This window comes from Haemaphysalis longicornis, unplaced genomic scaffold (genome assembly GCF_048455015.1).
Source record: "Haemaphysalis longicornis isolate Haplotype H1 unplaced genomic scaffold, Haemaphysalis longicornis Haplotype H1 scaffold_2, whole genome shotgun sequence".
Classification (NCBI taxonomy): domain Eukaryota; kingdom Metazoa; phylum Arthropoda; class Arachnida; order Ixodida; family Ixodidae; genus Haemaphysalis; species Haemaphysalis longicornis.
The window spans coordinates 229,913,881-229,928,001 of NW_027526295.1; the positions used below are offsets into that span (position 1 = coordinate 229,913,881).

A 14,121-nucleotide genomic window follows, 5' to 3' on the forward strand; every position below is an offset into this window, starting at 1 on the left:
CGCAGCACTTACGAACTCCTACCGACATCGCCTCGGTCAAACCACAAATCCTTATTGTGATAACTGTGGTTTGCCAGAAACTGTTCAATACATTTTATTGGAGTTTCCGGCGTACAACCCGCAAAGGAACCACATCGCCAAGAATATCGAGTGCCTCAACAAAGGTCTTTTATAATTTAAAGCTCTTCTTGGACCATGGTCATCTTCGTCATCCCAGCGAAAAGTGTTAGGTGCACTGTTTGATTATTTACACGACATCGGCGTCGCAGAGACAATGTAGAACTATGCGTCGTCGTCCTGTGAGACCACCTGGACCACCTGGACCCCGTGACCCACGGAACATAGCATGTTACCTTCTTTTTTACCTCTTCCTCTTTCCCCCTGTCTTTCGCCCCTGCTTCCTTTAGGGCCTGTATTCCCTTCACCCCATCCCCGCAGAGTAGCATGTAGGCGAATGCATGCCTGCAGACCTCTCTGCTTTCTTCTAATAAAGAGCTTTCTCTCTCTCTCTCTCTCTCTCTCTCTCTCTCTCTCTCTCTCTCTCTCTCTCTCTCTCTCTCTCTCTCTCTCTCTCTCTCTCTCTCTCTCTCTCTCTCTCTCTCTCTCTCTTCAGTTTTCATGGCAGCTAGGATCGTCCTTGGCCAATTTCCTGAAAGGGTAGGCACCCTAACGCGCTGCCGTCGTGCATAGTGTAAAGTGGCTCGCCGATGCGCTCTCACCTGAGGTACACTACAGCTGAGCTATAGAAAAACCTTTAACAGTGGGGCGTTTAGTATACAAGAATTCATAAAATAATATGAACGGTCCTGGGCTTCATATTTCGATATTAGACGGCTTATACTACCCCCCACCCTCCAATATCTTGCCATCAATGCGTTTGGGTTGAAAGCTGAAGCAGACTTTAATAAATCGGTGTTTATTAAAGCCTTAGTATTTAAGGGTGGCACAGAGGAGGTTAACTTCACGGCTGGCGAGGAGACGAAAAGAAGATTAGAATGCCGGTGGACGAAGAGCAGAGAGGGGAATATTGCCTAGGACAGTTACCACCTGTAACAGAAAAAAAAAGTATTTTGTGCCTAACAAGTTTTTCGTGCCTGCCCTAAGCACCGTTAGTATTAAACCAAGAGTGTAAAACATAGGTATATTAGTCCTTCTTGGTCAGATGACACGCCACCACCCCGCTACAAAGGGAAACCAATATCGATCATCATCGTCATCATCATAGTCGTCGTCATCATCATCGTCGTCGTCATCATCATCATCCTGTTAGCTTTATTTTTGTAAACGGGCCTTCTCACACTGTGAGTTGCGCAGTGAAGCATGGCTATCTGCGGAGGGAGTATGGTTACGGAAAACGGCTGTAACTGCTGTTTTAACCGAACTGCCCGGAAAAAAAATTATATTGCAATTAGCCGCTAACACGAATTTAACATGAGGCTCAAGAAAGAAGCCGAAGCTAAGCGGAATCTCCGTAAAGACAAACCGCAGCTCCGCTGTTTCAAAAAAATCTCACACTGGGGAGATCGGGCGTTATTTTTTTAATAAAGACATTATGGCACAATAAAAAATGCCAAAAAAAATTGTATTACGCAAAGTGTGAATTTCGTCGTTAAGTTATAGTGTAAAATCGTCTTGAGGGCCAATTCTTCAAAGTATTGACGTACGCCATATATTCCATCAATGGGCATATACTTTGTTGTCACCACCTTCTGGTTTACTAATGTGCACTTTCTTGTTATTTCGCTTGGCTAGACTGCTACACCATGTCGTATTACGTTAAGAAAAATAGAATCCGTGCAATCAAGCAACGAACCTAAAATATTATAGCTCATTTCTAGCCCCGGCCTATTTCGGTTTTTTTAAGGTTTGTATTTCATCGCTCTAATCATTCCGATTTGGAAAAATGGGAGCTTACATTAAAAAAATTTTACTTTCCTGGGGATGGTTTTCTTGACCTAGCAGCAGCTCCACACCATCACGACAATATAACTGCACCAGTTGCACTGAGTTTAGAAGCTTGCGTGCATGTTGCACAACCAATATCCACGCGCACTAACACCTCAAGCAGTACGCAGACTTTCCAGTTAACTTACGCGCCCCGAAGCATAAACAGAAACAGTTGTCGTCCGGCGAGCATCTTATTTATGCTTCATATCGGAAAGCAGCATGAACGCAGCGCAGAATCAAAGCAACACGACGAGGTGACAACCACAGCTACGCAAGCATAACTGACAAACGTGACGAACTGACAAGCATAACTAAGATAACTGGCTGCCAAGCATACCTACGCAAGCCAAGGGAGTTGCAACGCATTTCATGTTCAATTTTCATCATCATCCCAAGCAAGTTTGTGCCCTCTACAGGGCGAAAACCTCTCCCACGGTCCCCCAGTCGCTGCTGTCTTTTGATGCCGCAGTCCACCATTATTTCCCTCCGTATTTTCCGACTACAGCCCTCCATAGAGTTAATGGCCCTCCTCTGCGTCTATTCCCTTCCTTCAATAGCCACTTTGTTACCTTAATGGCCTACCGGTTGTCAATGCAATGTTAGTCCAATTTTAGGGACCTGCAGCTATTGAATAATTGAGCATCCACACATTCAGTCCAGTCTTTTTAACCCGATTGATTGATTGATTGATTGATTGATTGATTGATTGATTGATTGATTGATTGATTGATTGATTGATTGATTGATTGATTGATTGATTGATTGATTGATTGATTGATTGATTGATTGATTGATTGATTGATTGAACAGACTAAACATTCTTCTCGTATGTCACGTCCTTCCTTTTACGAAATCACGTTTCGAGAGGCAAATATGCAGAGAAATGCAGGCCCGCTCCGTCGTATGCATAGGGCTCTAAACGGCATCGCCTACAGAATCGCACCTTTTTGGTCCGACTGTAGACAGCTATGGCCTCCGCATGAAACCACCGTACGCGGTTTCATCTCCGTTTGGCAACTCACCGGCGGTCTGACCGACGCCCGACCGAGTTGGTTTCGTCGGCGCTCGGGCCATCGCGGAAAAACATCCCTCATGAGTGAACGCGCTCGCACTGCAGCTGCCCCAGCTGTCTCAACCGAGGCCCATTTCCGCCCGCCCACGGTCTCGTCCGAGCAACAGCAAATGCGCTCTCGAGTGTACGCAAAGTGTGGCGTTTGTTTACGATTTACGATATCGCCGCGCCATCAAGCAACGGCCTGCCTTTCCCCCCGACTTCTCTGCCTCACCGCGGGAAGCGCGTTATTTTTGAACTGCCGCCCAGCTCTCCTCTTTCGGCCGTCGGCGCACCGAAATACACTCGGCCGACGGAATATTCGCCACTCCCGGAGGCCCCCAGGCAACCAGCGAACGAAGTCAGCCTCATATGCCGGTGGGTTCGCGCAAGCCGTTCGCCCCGAATATTTCGGCCATTACGTGAATTCGATTAAAACGGACTTCCGGGAGTGGCCTCCCAGCAGATACAAACGCCGGTAAATATAAACACGTACTTGCTGACGAAGCGTTTGAGACTACTTGTACCTGTTCTAAGGATGAAATACACGTGTAAACAGTAGTGTTCCGCTTAAACACGCCTGCCTAAAACGTGCGGGCAAAGTTAACAATTTTCTTCGGTGTTTTACTGCCCGCGCGGGATCCAATATTTTGCGCGCACCTGATTGCTACTGGCACAAAAACTTGCAATTCACTCCCAATGTAAGTTGGGAAAGTTGGGAAAGTTGCCAGCAGTGTATTTTATGTGAGGAAATAGCGCGGAGGGGCGAAATGCAAACATTTGCACAAATACAGCACTGTTTGTTCACATATGCTGGGTGTTTTGTATATCCGCGATGCTTCAACTAAAGCATGAAGCTTTCATATGCGTGTATTCTGCAAATTTGTGGGTGAGCTTGTGCAATTCGATTACATGCTCTCCGACCGCGATGTATCAAAGGCTGATGCATTGTTCTACTGAGCCGGAAGGCACGACTTCAATCTCGGCCGTGGGTGCAGTGTTTTTTTTTTTTTTTGTTTTTTTCATAGAGGCTAAAAACGAAAACGCCCATGTGTGGAGAATTTGCTGCACGTTGAAGATCACAAGGGGGTCAAAATTATTACGTATATTCTCCCCTGCGTAACCCCGACAAGTAAAACATTCAAAGTTAGGTATGTGCCAATTTCACGATAATGGTTACTAACCAAAATGAGGATAAAAATGCAAGCCAAGAAACAAAAGTCAAGACGGCACAATAAAATACTACGTTCAAGACAAACGCCGATCAACGCCGATACAGCCGTGATGTTAGCAGAAAAGGTTGCTTCTCACCAAGACTTTTTCCTCAAAAAACCCGCGGCCATCACTTAACCTAGGACGCCATCGCTTGAAGAGATTCAAGAAACAACAACAAAAAAAAAAAAAAACAGGGGCCTTAGTCAGTAACGGGTCTCAACAAAGAAAAAGAAACATCTAGCCTTGGTTGCTGAGGGCGAGGGGTACGTGGTAAGTATTCGTGGCGGCTATACTTGCGTGCTTTAAATGAAACATGCATCACCAAATTATCGAAGTAGTTCGTTTCCTGGCCGTGCGAAATTTATAGTTTTGAAATCTTACGAAAGAAATCAAGTGGAGAAAAGCACATACTTCGGGGGGCAGCCGAACCCACAACCATCGGATAACGTGCCCGATGGTATACAAATTCTGCTAATGGGACGGTTGTATTCATCGACTAAGAGTTCTGAAATATTTGTAAATAAAGTGCCAAGGGGCTGTGTTCCGGGCGGTATTTTAAGGGTGAGGCTTGGAGTTGTTTGCGTGGTTTGTGTCGACTTTGTGTGGGCGCGGATGGGATGCTTCTGTTTGCTGATTGTTTCAAATGGAATAGTCTAAATCTTTTCAGCTTTTTTGGAAAACCAATCAACAAGAAACGACATCAACAATGACCACTGCCCTAGTATTCATGGGAAACTGCGACGTGTGAAGCGGCGGAATGAGGAGAAAGTCACTTTTTTTTTCTCTGCTCTGGAGCAACAATGACATGTCACACGCTTCTAAAAGCAATTACGCGTGCACTTAGCGGAATATGTGTTCCTCAGTGGTTAAGCGTACATTCACTGCCTCTCGTGACATTCTTTTCCTTTTATGACGCGTGGAAGTAAAAACCGTAACTTAAGGGTTGCACTTTACTTGGCCCACATTCGCAGAGTAACGTGTTCGAGAAGAATGCCACACAGCTTTTCTTGCTCTCAGAGTAGCATATTGGCACAAAAAAAAAAAGAGAACAGCTTATTCGACGGGTATGTCGTATTTGCGCGATTCTAACGCACCCACGATCGCAACGCGCAGGTATGTTTGCTTATGAAAATTCAAAAAAAAATAATTTGACCGATATTTCACCACGAAGATGTACAAGATATGACACCACGTACCTGGTAGAAGACACCTTTTTTGACGCACGCAGCTCTGGCACCAAAAATTCGTTTTGCTTGATAAACTTCCTTACCAACTCTTGCTAGCATTAAAACTAAAGCGGGGACCATTGACAGCCGATTTGGATTTTGAGTTCGATTGTAACGCACACGCAAATATTAAGGCTACTTTTAGCGAAAAAAGGTGTGCGTTATAATTGTGAAAATACGGTATTTCTTACCTTTACGCTTTCAAAAGCGTACAGGCTCACACAGACCACGGATAGGCGGCATCAAAAGGCAAGCGACAAATACGGCAAAACGCGCAGGTAAATGTAGCGCCAGGAATACATCGTCCCCCAACCGTGTAAATCCGGCAGCAAGCTAGGGTGCAGAACTGATTCGGAAATAAAGTGCGCAATTACACCTTTCCTTTCTCACCCACATCTCCACACCACGGCATCAGCAGTCTGTAATTAAAGTGTGATTGCGGCATGCGCCTGACGGAGAGAAAATTAAGCTTGACTCAGCTTTTAGCAGAGCTTCTGGCTCAAGCGTACGGGACCCATACCTTACCAGAGCTATCACGAGTCCATGTCGGTCAGCGAAAAATTTTCATTCTCCTTACTGCTTTTCTTTTTTTTTTTTAGTTTCCTTACACAATGACTGCGTGCTTGTCACATACGGCATTCATGTTCTCAGGATCCATTGCCAACTTCCTGGTCGTAAAGTAAATTTCTGAATTTTTGAAATCAAGGCTCCGATGGAGGCCCGCCTGGCCGGGAAGGGTAATTGGAAAAAGCGAGGGTGCCAACCACAAAATATAGATAATGTATTTACATTTCGCCCGCCCTTGTCCCCAATTTGTGAACAAGGCTTCGATTGCCGAAACGTCAATCCACTGTTTTAACAGCGAAGCTGTTTAGGAAATCGTGAGAGTTAAAAAATGGTAAAAAAAATGCTGAGTGCACATGAGCACGTGCTCTGCGGCGACTGCCCGGCACTTTAAAAACCAAGAAAAGGCCGAGCGCTCGCGTGTGCGTGCCACGGGGCAACCGCCCAGCGTCCCTGACGCATGTCTGTCAAGCCAATCATACCCACTTAGGGAGATTGGCCAAGATTGGCCAAAAAAATGCTCCTGTGTTCACCGCAATCGTGTCACCCTTGCTTGGAACGAGAAAGCCTCCAGCGTTCGCCGTAATGGTGGCAACACTCGCTCGGAATGAGAAAGACATGCGTACGTCCCTCCAAGGTCCCCCAATCCTGCTATACCCCCTATACCTAACCCAACCCGGGAGGGCTGGGAGGCGACCCTGCTTGGCTGCTCGGACCTTCAGGCCCAAAAGGCCGTGGTCGGACGGGCCCAGGCCGCGGCCGACGCCAATGGGGTCCCGTACTAGGGACCTCCACCTATTATTTGTATTATTTGATGTGGGCTCAAAGGTAACGTGGACTGTTGCCGGCACTTGTTGCCGGCAACAAGTTTGCTTGTTGCCGGCACTTGTTTACTTGTTTTTTTTTACTTGTTGCCGGCAGGCGATAGAGCTAAAGATAACACAGCATTTAGAGATATACTTAGAGGCTTTTGAAGTGTGGTATATGTGAGAGCTTTACGTGTTTAGTTTATGATATAAGTACCTCCTTATGAATAGGCCATTAACTGTTAGCAGCAGCTGTCATCGTCCTTGGCCACTCCCTCGAGTGGGCACATACAATTTGTAGGTGGTATAGGTTCAGCTTGTCACTGCATCTGCCATCGTCAGGGGTAAATCCACCCATGTAGGGGTGCGATATTTTCGGGTGGGTATGTTGACAGCGCATCCAATAGGATGTAAATGGTGTACATGTGTATTGTGTCTCAGGCCCGTAAACATCTCGAATTGCATGGCCCGTGAGCAATAAACACGCGCTTAAATCGTCGCGCAAGACTCAATGGCTTCGTAATACCAAGAGCTTCAAATTAAAAACCAAAATTTTTGGACTACGGTCTGGTTACGGTCAACAGACTGCAGGGGTGGACTGCGGCTGAAAAAAAATATTTTTTAGATCATGTTTATCTGGTAAATATACCCTGAGAACTTTGGTGCACGGGCAAAGATCCCTGTAAAAGGGGGTTGAGATTGGGATGCGGGTAGTCCCCACCATAACAATCGTCCGTTTAATTTGTGCGCACAGAATCTTTGTTCATCAGCCTCACTACCGTAACAATATGGCATGCACAAAATTAAATATCATCACTTCAGTCTGACTTTTCTGTCTCTGGACCAGCCATAGTTAACGCCATCCATTCCATTTCAACAGCGTCAGTTATCCGCGCCAAGGTAACTCTGTCCAGAGCGCAGAATCACACTAGGCAATGGACACTAAAACCTCATTAATTAGAACTCAGTTAATTAGGACTACAGTTAATTCGAACTGATAGCCTGGTCCCGGAACAGCCCTGTATATTGCAATATGAGAAAAATCCCAATAATTCGAACGCGTCGGTTTCCAGAACGGTTAATTCGAACTGGGATCCCCTGGTTTCCATCGCTCCTCACTGAAGAAGTCGGCCCAGAGTGATTATAATGTGTCTTAAATCCAAATCAAACCAAATTTACCAGAGATGCAAAGCAACGAAAAATAAAATCAGCAGCGAAGCGAGTGCGCTACGCTGCATATCGGTGCCTTTTTCTGGCGTATAACCGACTGATCAATTAATTCCGTTCGCTGTTTGAGCTTCCAGAACATTATATACGAAATCGCCTGCCACAAACGTGTAGAAGCGCCTAATTCGCGATGACCAGTCCAGAGGTAGATTCTTTGTGTTCTACCCGCGCAGTTGGTGCGACATTCATTCTAGTGCCCGCCCGCTAATTCGAACTTCGCTTAACTCGAACAATATTTTAGTCCCCTTTGAGTTCTAATAAACGAGCTTTTACTGCATAATCAGCCATTTCAAAGACAAAAATCTTGCATCGTTCGCACATTTAGACAGTACGCGCAGGGTAAACATTTAACATCAAAAGATGTATACTTCGCGCACTAAAGCTGAGAAATTAAGGCACCTTGCAAATATAACGTTACTTGTGACTATTCCTCTGCATCCTTAATTCCCAGTCCTAACATGATACACCTGTTTTATAATTCAGTTCTATTCAGGGCAAACAGCTCCCCGAAGCCCCACAAAATGCCGGTAATGTCTATTTTGATGTCCGTGAGGAGGGTGTTTTCGAATCATGTGGGACATCCAAACTTCGGGCTACAACTGAGTCATGCAAGTTTACATTCCTTGGAAGACAAATGAGTGATGCAGAATAATGTGTTATAGATAAAGAAATATCGTTTTCCGAGCTGAGACGGTGAATGAGGTAAGGCATTCGTCTACTGTGTCACATTTTTTTTTTTTTTTTGTAAAGCAGCAGCGCAGGGAACAGGGACATAGAAAGTAAAAGATGCGGCACATATTTCATACGTCATTAGATCTTAAAATTATCTCCTTCCTTTGTATGCATTACATGAGTATTGTTCGCAGCCCCAAATACGGAAAGTTGCGGTATGCAAGTATCGCACTACTTTGTGCAGATATATATGCACTGTTCGGGCTTTGTTGCGCGCAAAATGCATCTGCGGTTGCAACGACCCGCTAATTTATAGGTACAGTACTGAGCATGTACGTTAATATAAGCAATTTCATAACTGAAAGTTCCCACTAATTCAAATAAATTTATTTTGTTGCATCTCTCCTACGTCTCTAAAAAAGGGCATTCGTGATTCTAATTAAGGCGAAATTATTCTTTGGATAATTTTTCAGGCCGGATACACGAAGCAGTTATAGTCGGAAGGAACCTAGGATATTCACAGCGATCTTTGTACAATGTTACGCCAGCAGAAGGGATTGTGAGTTAGAAGCGGCGACTAAAGTTGTCATGCAAGAAAAAATTTGTAGAAGCTGTTCTTGGGTATTTTAGCTAGCTTGATACGTTTTTCTTTCCGAATGCAGGAGAAATCAAAATTGAAATTTTGCCTGGAGAACAAAAGTTGATTCCTTTTTAGAGTGCGCTTGTGTGTATGTGTGTGCGCGTGCCATAGGGTGTATGTTCAGGTTAGTGTGGAGAGAGAAAGAAAGGGGAAGGTAGAGCTGCCATTTTTTATAACCCAGGTCTGCGGACCCCCAATCTTGTGCAGTGGCGAAGAATGCAGCGGAAGTAACTCGTTATGGAGAAGTTTATATAAGCAATGAATCACGCATTCGCTCGTGCGGAATTAAAATGCCTGATATCTACTTTTTTTTGCTCTTTCTTGCAAGTTCATGGAATGCTATGCGACGTCAGATATGATTGATGCCCCTTATACGGGTCGTTGTCCTTAGTGGCTACGGCATCCTGCTCTTTCGCTCTAGTTTGCTCATAGTGATTTTATGTCGCCTGCGACAGCGGCATCTCTCATGAAGACTGCGTGAAGCTACGTGCAAAGGAGGTCTGCGAAAATGTGTTCCTGAACTATGTTAAAAACTGTGCATTACCGCGCTTACTGCATCGTAGAGAAACCCCGTTGGACAGCTGCTCCCTAATGCTTCAAAATGAGCATTAACAGCGATCAGCGGTGAAAACTTGAAGAATGGTAAAGCTCCGCATGCGATTTCTGTAAACGTTGTTAACTGCTGAGGTACCCCAGCCACCGCTAGTACAACAACATTTTTTCATGGCGATATGTTGAATAGGTAAAACTTGCTAGTCAAATCCTCTGCTAAGCCTCAAAAATTGCTGGAATTTTCACTGTGGACCTGAAACAGTGGCGGCGAGAGGTGACCTACAGGCACGTCTTAATGAGAGAGGATCGGCTGCCTGCGGAGAATGTAAAATCAAAATTTGTTTTTTAACAGCACATTTGATTGTAGAGTTTAACGCGCCGACACGAGAAGCAGACGATGAGTCGCGCCGTAGTGGAGAGCTCCTGATTTATTTTGACCACCTGACGATCTTTAACGTGCGCCGAAATGTCATTCACACGGGCGTTTTTTCTTTTCGCCTCAATTAGAAAACCCACGGCCGCGTCTGAAATCTAACCCGCGTCCTCATGTTTTTAAGGGCGGAGCTGTTTAGGCTTTTAATTGCGCCGTCGAGTGTTACCAGACACCAAAAAATACCAAGAACAATTACCGAGCTCACGTGAGCGCACGCCTCGTGAGGAGAGCCCGGCGTCGGCCATCTCGACCTCCTAGAACAGTCCCCCTAGCGTTTGTGGCGTCATCTCTCGCTCTCGGTTCTCCTCGCCAGTTCACGTGCGTTGGCGCCTGAAGTGGCGAGCACAGACGCCGAGTTCGCGCTATTGACGGGAAGCCGGTTGCCTCGGGTTCTAGAGAGTGCTAACGCGGTCCACTTTGGGACAGATGTGACAGCCTGCCCGGACAAAACGATCCGGTCCTGCCAGTCATGGAGAACTTTCAGCGGCAATTTTGGAAATCCATGTGAGGCGCAACAGGCGGGTCTGCGACGTAGGAAGAGGATTCGCCAGCTCTGCTGTTGCTCCAGTCTTGCACCACTTGTGCAAGCTGCACCAATGTTTTTCAGTAGTAGTCAAGCTTAGGTTACGAAAAGTAATTACAGCATGGCTAGAGTCAAACACCACTAATAAACACGGGGCTGCCCTATCTTTCATTCTAGGATCCTGATACGTTATGTGCTCTTTTCTTGGAGCATGCCCTTGGGGCTTACGAGCTCATTTTAATTGCTCACTCAATTAAAATGTGCCGGGGTGCCACCCGTTGAAGAACGAGAGCTTTCAAGTTTTTGTGAAGGGGGCAATACTGAATAAACAAGATAGGTGTCGCAAAAATCCCTCACCTCTTTCATACGACAGGGGATTTTTAGAGGAAGGAAGGAAGGAAGAATGTAGAAGAAAGGCAGGAAAGTTAACCTGGCTAGAGCCTAGTTTGCTATCCTGCACGTGGGAAAGGGGAAATGGGCAAAAAAGAGAGAGGAAAAAAAAAGAGGAAAAGAGGGGCTCCAATTATCATGAGCGGGCAGAGACAGTCGCTCTTATAGGCGTGAAAGTTATAGTCGCCAGGAAATTAGAGCTGACTGAGCACGCGCCTTTTGCACTCTGTGAAAAATGTTTGCCACCGGCTCGAGAAGGGTAGAGTCCTACGTGTGGTGAAATTGTAGCTGTGTAATGAAGGGCTATCTGCAGATTGAGAAGTGTTAATATTGTCTTCATCATGATTAGTGTTATATACGCAGAAAAAGGGGTTTCGGTTTAGTCATTTGTGTACATTTTAGCATTGAACGTTATCACACGCTACTCAACACTTATGCAGCCTATGTTGCTGTTATACGCGTCAGCAAAAAAAAAGAAACAAAAGTGATGCCAGCCTCGACTGGTTGATTTCGCTCTTTATGTGTTATACTTCGTGCCAATATGGTCATGTATAGCGCTGCTAAAAGCGCCCGCGAATTGGAGTTAACAGAAACAACTCAAGTTTAGGTTCGCGTAAAGAGTTTCAAGCTTAACTTCTCTTGACTTGTGTTTGGGGTTGCTGAAAAAGTGTTGGCAATTTCTGGAGAGCGCGAAAGTTCTACGAAACTTTGCATTCAGAAGGGAAGAGCTAGAAATAAAACTGCACCTGGAAATGTTGGACTACGGGGGAATTTCAACTCCTGTACCAAACAAAATTGACGATGTGGGTGTACGTTAAAGGGAGTTCCTCAGCTATCCAGGGCTACTTCGGAATATGCAACAGTGCTCACGAGTGATCCCGGCAGGCCAAATATCATCCTGTCACATCTATATGTCACCTGCGTCAAAACATCAAACATAATTACACGGTGCTTTCACTGTCAATGCATACCTGTGCTTGTTTGAGACCTGAACACTCCCCGCGCTGTTAACTTTATTTGCCTATTCATTTTGTAATCCCCGCTGCCTTTGAGCGTCGTTCCCACGTTCTTGAAAATTTTTCGCTAAAGGCGCTCTTAGGCGCTACCTTTGTTAAATAAAAGTTGGGGAATGTAGACGCGATCCATCGTAAAACGGTACGGTAATTAATTGTGTTACCTAGTCTGCTTGCTTACATCACGTAAGAAGTAAACAGAGAAGTAATACTAAAGTCTCCACCTGCAGCACTTTGCGAACACTGGACACTTGATTTGTCGTATAAACACGTATTTGGGAACGGGCTCTAGGGAGCAGAGAAGAAGGCTGATGTAGTATAATTTTTATAGGTTTTATAGGTGACGTTCAAATAACCGCACATTTCCCGTACTTCTGTAAGCGGAAAACGCTGCACCGGCTAAGAAGGCTCCGCTTCAATTATGATGCTGGTTGCAACGATTAAAACAACGGCCTGGGTGTACAGTATCATTCTAATGTGACCACATTCGTCACTCTGTCTTTTTTTAATGTATGCAGCATGTCACTCGTGTAGAATTGGTCAATTTTTACAGTAATAATTACAACCATTTTTTACAGCTGTACACGCCAACGTTATACGTTGGAAAAGCACCGCCCCTTTGAAGAGGACTAACTAAGCGATGTCTACCGGGCACATCGATGCAGAGCTATCGATAGAGTCACTGCAGCTTTATTTAAAGAACTTCCAGGCAGAGCCAGCCCGCATTTAACTTTCGAGGACATCCTATTCCAGGACGGGTAACGGATCCCTAGGCGATACATCTTGCACCTTGTCCTGCACTTTTTGAAGGGCACAAACATTTTTGATTCTTGGTGGTTTGCCATGAATCGCTTTAAAAGATGCAACTCGGACGGAGCGGTTGCCGGCCGGCACACCTCACAAGACTAGGTCCGCACGTTCACCAACTCACTCGAGCGTACAAAAATGAAAACGTTCATAAACTAGGTATACAAATGGAAAACGTCATGCCTTATTTGCTCCGTGTATTACAAGTTAAGAGGCAAGTGTCCGCTTAAGATAGCGAGGACGTCGAGAAAAATAAGAAATTAGAAATGGCTAATGCGAGATAGTTCGTCCAGGTTAGGGAGGCCGCAGGAATAATTCTTGACTTTGTACAAGGGGTCTCGGCTCGTGTGCATGTTAGCCAATAACCCCCAGCGACTTCAGGAAACGCACTGACAACACCATGGAAAACTTAACGCTCTAAAAAGAAGGGAGATTGTTTCGTCCCGTCGGCAACTTACCTGCGCTTCTGAATCGCCATGGCCGCAGACTGGGCAACCAGCGTCGTCGTCCCCCAAGGCGAGAGACCGCACGACGGCGACGGGACGCACACCGCGGCCTCTGCGCCCCGAGGCCTGGCACTCGAAACCACGTGGCGCCTGGTCGTCGTTCTCCAGAGACGGGCCGGCGAGGGGGCGCGTATTTTTAAATTCCCCGAGCCGACGCCAGGGGGGGCTTTTTCTTCGGCGCTCGCGGGCCAAGTTTTTGGGGGCCCCCGCACTCCCTCCGCATCGCTCGGCGCGCGGCCGCCCCGGGTCTGCTCCGCCTACCGCGCGCACCGAGCGTCACCGACGTTCATTGGCTGAGCGCCGCCGGATGAGCGGGGAACGCGCTCCGGGCCGTACTATTTACAGCGCGCCCGACGCAGAGTCAGTCAGTCGCTGCCTCCGCTGCCGACGCCGGCGATCGTCTTCACCTTTGGCGGGGAACTCGTCACTACCGCTGCGAACTAGACACGCGGCCGGAAGGCTGACTGTTGTCAGAGGTCCGTGAAGAGATGAGAAGGACCGTAAGAATGTGTTGAGATCGCTGAATAAACGGGTGAGTGAAGTGTGTGT

General features: G+C 46.2%; 1 protein-coding gene across 1 annotated transcript in view; it reads right to left on the reverse strand.

The window, feature by feature from the left end:
* The window catches only part of LOC144170068 (zeta-sarcoglycan-like), a 51,354-nt gene extending 37,646 nt beyond the window's left edge, over positions 1 to 13,708 (reverse strand). The window contains exon 1 of the mRNA XM_077699605.1: positions 13,525 to 13,708. The gene's annotated coding sequence lies outside the window, so the exon portion shown is untranslated. The remainder of the gene's footprint in view (positions 1 to 13,524) is intronic.
* Between the last annotated feature and the right edge of the window lie 413 nt (positions 13,709 to 14,121).